The sequence below is a fragment of the Bombina bombina genome, chromosome 6, assembly GCF_027579735.1.
Source record: "Bombina bombina isolate aBomBom1 chromosome 6, aBomBom1.pri, whole genome shotgun sequence".
NCBI lineage: Eukaryota > Metazoa > Chordata > Amphibia > Anura > Bombinatoridae > Bombina > Bombina bombina.
The window spans coordinates 16,949,921-16,957,156 of record NC_069504.1 but is presented as its reverse complement, the minus strand read 5'-3'; the positions used below and the strand labels follow the sequence as shown (position 1 = coordinate 16,957,156).

General features: G+C 43.1%; 1 long non-coding RNA gene across 1 annotated transcript in view; it reads left to right on the top strand.

The window, feature by feature from the left end:
- Positions 1-6,042, top strand: part of LOC128662541 (uncharacterized) — a 34,310-nt gene extending 28,268 nt beyond the window's left edge. The window contains exon 3 of the long non-coding RNA XR_008402797.1: positions 5,885-6,042. This is a non-coding gene — a long non-coding RNA (uncharacterized LOC128662541). The remainder of the gene's footprint in view (positions 1-5,884) is intronic.
- Positions 6,043-7,236: the final 1,194 nt, after the last annotated feature.

The following is a 7,236-nucleotide window of genomic DNA, read 5'->3' as shown; positions in this document are numbered from 1 at the left end:
ATATTTTCTGGGAATGGAATTGACTAAGAAAACACTGCTGTTACCCGTATGATGTAAGTAAAGCCTTAAATGCAGTAGTAGTGACTGGTATCAGGCTGATAAATGTATGCACAGTAGAGTTATTTTCTAGGGACTAGAATTTGACTGTGAAAATACTGTTAATATTGAAACAATTATTAAGCCTTATCTGCAGTGGTAGCGACTGGTTGCGGGCTTAGTAATAACTTTGCATGACATTTAAAGAAGTTTATTTTCAAAATGTTTACTGGCATGTTATTCGTTTTGTGAGGTACTTTGGTGATAAATCCTTTGGGCATGAATTTTTTTCCACATGGCTAACGTATATTTCTGCATAGAAACCGTTATATCAGGTCTCCCACTGTTGTAAATGAGCGGGTGGGGCCTCTTTTTAGCGCCTTGTTGCGCAGTTAAAATTCTAGCACAGTCTTCCTGTTTCTTCCTCCTTGATCCAGGACGTCTCTAGAGAGCTCAGGGGTCTTCAAAATTCGTTTTTTTGAGGGAGGTAATCAGTCACAGCAGACCTGTGACAGTGTGTTAGACTGTGATAAAAACGTTTTATATTAATTTGATATCCGTTTTTTTTTGGGTACTGAGGGGTTAATCATCCGGTTGCTAATGGGTGCAATCCTCTGCTAATTAATACATTTAAAGAATTGTTGACTATAACTGAATTATTATTTAGTTACTCAACTGTGTTTTTTAAAAGCGCTGCAGCGTTTTTTATATTGCTTGCAAACTTATTGAAAGTATTTTCCAAGCTTGCTAGCTTCATTGCTAGTCTGTTTAAACATGTCTGATACAGAGGAATCTGCTTGTTCATTATGTTTAAAAGCCGTTGTGGAGCCCAATAGAAATATGTGTACCAATTTGTATTGATGTTACTTTGAAAAATCAATCTGTACCGCTTAAAAAATTATCACCAGACAACGAGGAGGCAGTTATGCCGTCTAACTCTCCTCACGTGTCAGTACCTTCGTCTCCCGCTCGGGAGGTGCGTGAGATTGAGGCGCCAAGTACATCAAGGCCCTTACAAATCACTTTACATGATATGGCTAATGTTATGAAAGAAGTGTTATACAATATGCCAGAGTTAAGAGGCAAGCGCGACAGTTCTGGGTTAAGGACAGAGTGCGCCGATGACACGAGAGCCATGTCTGATACTGCGTCACAATTTGCAGAACATGAGGACGGAGAGCTTCATTCTGTGGGTGACGGTTCTGATTCGAGGAGACCGGATTCAGAAATTTCAAATTTTAAATTTAAGCTTGAGAACCTCCGCGTGTTGCTAGGGGAGGTGTTAGCGGCTCTGAATGATTGTGACACGGTGGTAATCCCAGAGAAATTATGTAGGCTGGATAAATACTACGCGGTGCCGGTGTGTACTGACGTTTTTCCTATACCAAAGAGGCTTACAGAGATTATTAGTAAGGAGTGGGATAGACCCGCAGTGCCTTTTTCCCCTCCTCCGATATTTAGAAAAATGTTCCCTATAGACGCCACCACACGAGACTTATGGCAGACGGTCCCTAAGGTGGAGGGAGCAGTTTCTACTTTAGCCAAGCGTACCACTATCCCGGTGGAGGATAGCTGTGCTTTCTCAGATCCAATGGATAAAAAATTAGAGGGTTACCTTAAGAAAATGTTTATTCAACAAGGTTTTATATTACAGCCTCTTGCATGCATTGCGCCTGTCACTGCTGCAGCGGCATTCTGGTTTGAGTCTCTGGAAGAGACGATTCGCACAGCACCATTGGATGAGTCTCTGAGCAAGATTAGAACCCTTAAGCTGGCTAATGCGTTTGTTTCGGATGCCGTAGTGCATTTAACCAAACTTACGGCTAAAAATTCCGGATTTGCCATACAGGCGCGCAGAGCGCTTTGGCTTAAATCCTGGTCAGCAGATGTAACTTCTAAGTCTAAACTACTAAACATTCCTTTCAAAGGGCAGACCTTATTCGGGCCCGGCTTGAAGGAAATTATTGCTGACATTACTCGAGGTAAGGGCCACACCCTTCCTCAGGACAGGGCCAAATCAAAGGCCAAACAGTCTAATTTTCGTGCCTTTCGTAATTTCTAGGCAGGAGCAGCATCAACTTCCTCTGCTCCAAAACAGGAAGGAACTACTGCTCGTTACAGACAGGGTTGGAAAAGCAACCAGTCATGGAACAAGGGCAAGCAGGCCAGAAAGCCTACTTCCGCCCCTAAGACAGCATGAAGACAGGGCCCCCTTTCCGGAGACGGATCTAGTGGGGGGCAGACTCTCTCTCTTCGCCCAGGCTTGGGCAAGAGATGTACAGGATCCCTGGACGTTGGAGATTATATCTCAGGGATACCTTCTGGATTTCAAAACTTCTCCTCCACAAGGGAGGTTTCATCTGTCAAGGTTATCAACAAACCTAGTAAAGAAAGAGGCATTTCTACAATGTGTACAAGACCTCTTAGTGATGGGAGTGATCCACCCAGTTCCGCGGACGGAACAGGGGCAAGGGTTTTATTCAAATCTGTTTGTGGTTCCCAAGAAAGAGGGAACCTTCCGACCAATCTTAGATTTAAAAATCTTAAACAAATTCCTAAGGGTTCCATCGTTCAAGATGGAAACCATTCGAACCATCCTACCCATGATCCAAGAGGGTCAATATATGACCACAGTGGATTTAAAGGATGCCTACCTTCACAATCCGATTCACAAAGATCATTATCGGTACGTAAGGTTTGCCTTTCTAGACAGGCATTACCAGTTTGTAGCCCTTCCCTTCGGGTTGGCTACGGCCCCGAGAATTTTTACAAAGGTTCTGGGCTCTCTTCTGGCGGTACTAAGACCACGAGGCATAGCGGTGGCTCCGTACCTAGACGACATTCTGATTCAAGCGTCAAGTTTTCAAAATGCAAAGTCTCATACAGAGATAGTTCTAGCATTTCTGAGGTCGCATGGGTGGAAAGTGAACGTGGAAAAGAGTTCTCTGTTACCACTCACAAGGGTCACTTTTCTAGGGACTCTTATAGATTCTGTAGAGATGAAGATTTACCTGACGGAGTTCAGGTTATCAAAGATTCTCAATGCTTGCCGTGTCCTTCACTCCATTCCAAGCCCATCAGTAGCTCAGTGTATGGAAGTGATCGGCTTAATGGTCGCGGCGATGGACATAGTGCCATTTGCGCGCCTACATCTCAGACCGCTGCAACTATGCATGCTAAGTCAGTGGAACGGGGATTACTCAGATCTGTCCCCTTTGCTAAATCTGGACCAGGAGACCAGAGATTCTCTTCTCTGGTGGTTGTCACGGGTTCATCTGTCCAAAGGAATGTCCTTTCGCAGACCAGATTGGACGATTGTAACAACAGATGCCAGCCTTCTAGGCTGGGGAGCAGTCTGGAACTCCCTGAAGGCTCAGGGATCGTGGACTCAGGAGGAGAAACTCCTACCAATCAACATTCTAGAATTAAGGGCAATATTCAATGCTCTTCTAGCTTGGCCTCAGTTAGCAACACTGAGGTTAATCAGGTTTCAGTCGGACAACATCACGACTGTGGCTTACATCAATCATCAAGGGGGAACCAGGAGTTCCCTAGCGATGTTGGAAGTCTCGAAGATAATTCGCTGGGCAGAGTCTCACTCTTGCCACCTGTCAGCGATCTACATCCCAGGCGTGGAGAACTGAGAGGCAGATTTTTTAAGTCGCCAGACTTTTCATCCGGGGGAGTGGGAACTTCACCCGGAGGTATTTGCCCAACTAATTCTTCGTTGGGGCAAACCGGATCTGGATCTCATGGCATCTCGCCAGAACGCCAAGCTTCCTTGTTACGGATCCAGGTCCAGGGACCCGGGAGCGGTGCTGGTAGATGCGCTAGCAGCCCCTTGGGTTTTCAACATAGCTTATGCGTTTCCACCTTTTCCGTTGCTTCCTCGACTGATTGCCAGGATCAAACAGGAGAGAGCATCAGTGATTCTGATAGCGCCTGCGTGGCCACGCAGGACCTGGTATGCAGACCTAGTGGACATGTCGTCCTGTCCACCATGGTCTCTGCCCCTGAGGCAGGACCTTCTAATTCAGGGTCCTTTCAACCATCCAAACCTAATTTCTCTGAGGCTGACTGCTTGGAAATTGAACGCTTGATTCTATCAAACCGTGGGTTTTCGGATTCGGTTATTGATACATTAATACAGGCTCGGAAACCTGTTACCAGAAAAATTTACCACAAGATATGGCGTAAATATTTATATTGGTGTGAATCCAAGAGTTACTCATGGAGTAAGGTTAGGATTCCTAGGATATTGTTTTTTCTACAAGAGGGTTTAGAAAAGGGCTTATCCGCTAGTTCACTAAAGGGACAGATTTCTGCTTTGTCTATTCTTTTACACAAGCGTCTGGCAGAGAATCCAGACGTCCAGGCTTTTTGTCAGGCTTTGGCTAGGATTAAGCCTGTGTTTAAAGCTGTTGCTCCTCCGTGGAGCTTAAACTTGGTTCTTAAAGTTCTCCAGGGTGTTCCGTTTGAACCCCTTCATTCCATTGATATTAAGCTTTTATCTTGTAAAGTTCTGTTTTTGATGGCTATTTCCTCGGCTCGTAGAGTCTGAGTTATCTGCCTTACATTGTGATTCTCCTTATCTGATCTTTCATTCAGACAAGGTAGTCCTGCGTACTAAACCTGGGTTTTTACCTAAGGTTGTTTCTAACAAGAATATCAATCAAGAGATTGTTGTTCCATCCTTATGTCCTAATCCTTCTTCAAAGAAGGAACGTCTCTTGCATAATCTAGATGTGGTCCGTGCTCTGAAGTTCTACTTACAGGCAACTAAAGATTTTCGACAAACTTCTTCTCTGTTTGTCGTTTACTCTGGACAGAGGAGAGGTCAAAAAGCTTCGGCTACCTCTCTCTCTTTTTGGCTTCAAAGCATAATACGCTTAGCCTATGAGACTGCTTGACAGCAGCCTCCTGAAAGAATTACAGCTCATTCCACTAGAGCTGTGGCTTCCACCTGGGCCTTTAAGAATGAGGCCTCTGTTGAACAGATTTGCAAGGCTGCAACTTGGTCTTCACTTCATACTTTTTCCAAATTTTACAAATTTGACACTTTTGCTTCTTCTGAGGCTGTTTTTGGGAGAGAGGTTCTACAGGCAGTGGTTCCTTCTGTTTAATGTTCCTGCCTTGTCCCTCCCATCATCCGTGTACTTTTAGCTTTGGTATTGGTATCCCATAAGTAATGGATGACCCGTGGACTGAACACACTTAACAAGAGAAAACATAATTTATGCTTACCTGATAAATTTATTTCTCTTGTAGTGTGTTCAGTCCACGGCCCGCCCTGTCTATTTGAGGCAGGTTCTAAATTTTATATTATAACTCCAGTCACCACTGCACCCTATAGTTTCTCCTTTCTCGTCTAGTTTCCGTCGAATGACTGGATATGACATGTGAAGGGAGGAGCTATATAGCAGCTCTGCTTGGGTGATCCTCTTGCAACTTCCTGTTGGGGAGGAAAATATATCCCATAAGTAATGGATGACCCGTGGACTGAACACACTATAAGAGAAATAAATTTATCAGGTAAGCATAAATTATGTTTTTTTTTTCTGTACCAGCATTAGAGTCCTGTTGATGACAGATGGGCACAGCACATTACAGCATTATGTACACGGGCATGTCACTATGACTGAATTACTTGGGGTACGGGAGTCAGGTGACTAGCTACTTCCGATAAACATGGAATGGGAAACCAGTAGTTTTCAGTACAAACCTTGCTGTTTAACTAATTTGCTATTGTGATAGTTTGACTTAGGCTGTGATTATTACTTACAGAATGCTTTTTGTTTGCAAAAGGAAGAGAATTTGTAACAATACAACTTCTGCTCCCATATTCTAGATACAAGTAAATAACTGTAATTCACGCTTTTCCTGCGTTTTGTGACGATTATGGAGCAGGAGGATAGAGCCAGAAGTGAGATTTCAGCAGAAGCTTTATTACAAAAGAATCCAGACTGGCAAGTGCTTCCTTTATACTTCTATAATCACATTATGTAAAACAAGAGGGGAAGAAAAGCGCCCCCCCCCACACACATTGTTTCCTATTACTTGTTTGTAAGTGTCATTGCTAATCTTCAAAGAGAAGGAAAATTAATCTTTTATGTTTTTTTAATAAGAGAAGTGTGAGCAGTTAGAGTTGTGTTTTGAGAGTATTATTTATCATGTGACTTCTATCAGAAATGTAACCTGTATATGTACAATAAGATTGTATATTTCCTTCCTCATACTGCATAGGTCATGCTCAGGGCCGGATATATAATAAGTAAGGGCAGAGTAAGCATGTGCCTACAGGCACCATCCATAGACGGGTGACGTTCTCTGCCTATTATAAATACCGGTCAGCCGGTGAATCTTAACTAAGATGGCTGCCGGCCGTGAATTAACAGCACTGTGCATGCACAGTGACGTTATTTCACTGCCGGCTTCAGATTTTTGTGACTACAGGCACCTGAACTGTAAATCCAGTCCTTGTTGTTCTGTGAGCTTAATTACATCTGTGTGAAGTCACACTGTCATTTGCCAACCCAAAATATGTCTAAATCAATATTTGTCAAAGTTATGGCAAGCATAGGATCCAACCAGAGAATAGCCAAGTCAGCTGCACATTTTATCAGGATAGGGTTTTGTGTGTAGTATATGTAGAATAGTTCTTTTTGCTGCCACCAATGCTGATCTACAAAGAAATTGTCACGTGTTCAATCATCATTTTTCTAGCCCTGTGGAATATCTTCTGCAATAACACAATTGCTCATAATGTTGTAAAGGGGTTAAAAGCCCTGCTTGCGGTTTACTACATGAGATGTTACACTTAAGGCGTGATGTTGTATCAGATAGAGGGGCACGTGTTTGCATGCTAGAAGGCATACTGGAGAATAGCTAAATTACAAGGAAATCCCACCAATAGTTTCAAAACATCACTTGATCAAATTTTGAAATGTGGAATGGAGGCAGGTATGATAACAGAGAATGAATGTGAATTCATGAGCATTTCATTTCCTATTGTCACTGTTATACCTGCAAAACACTAGTTAACCCCCCTGGCAGACCTATAGTGCCTGCCAGAAATTCACTGTGCTCTAAGGTGGCTGAGTTTGTTGCTCATCACCTTCAACCAGTTGTAAAATAATCTTTTTCTTTTATACTAGACTCGCCCTCTTTAATTAAAAAATTGCTTGATGTTGACTGGTTGGA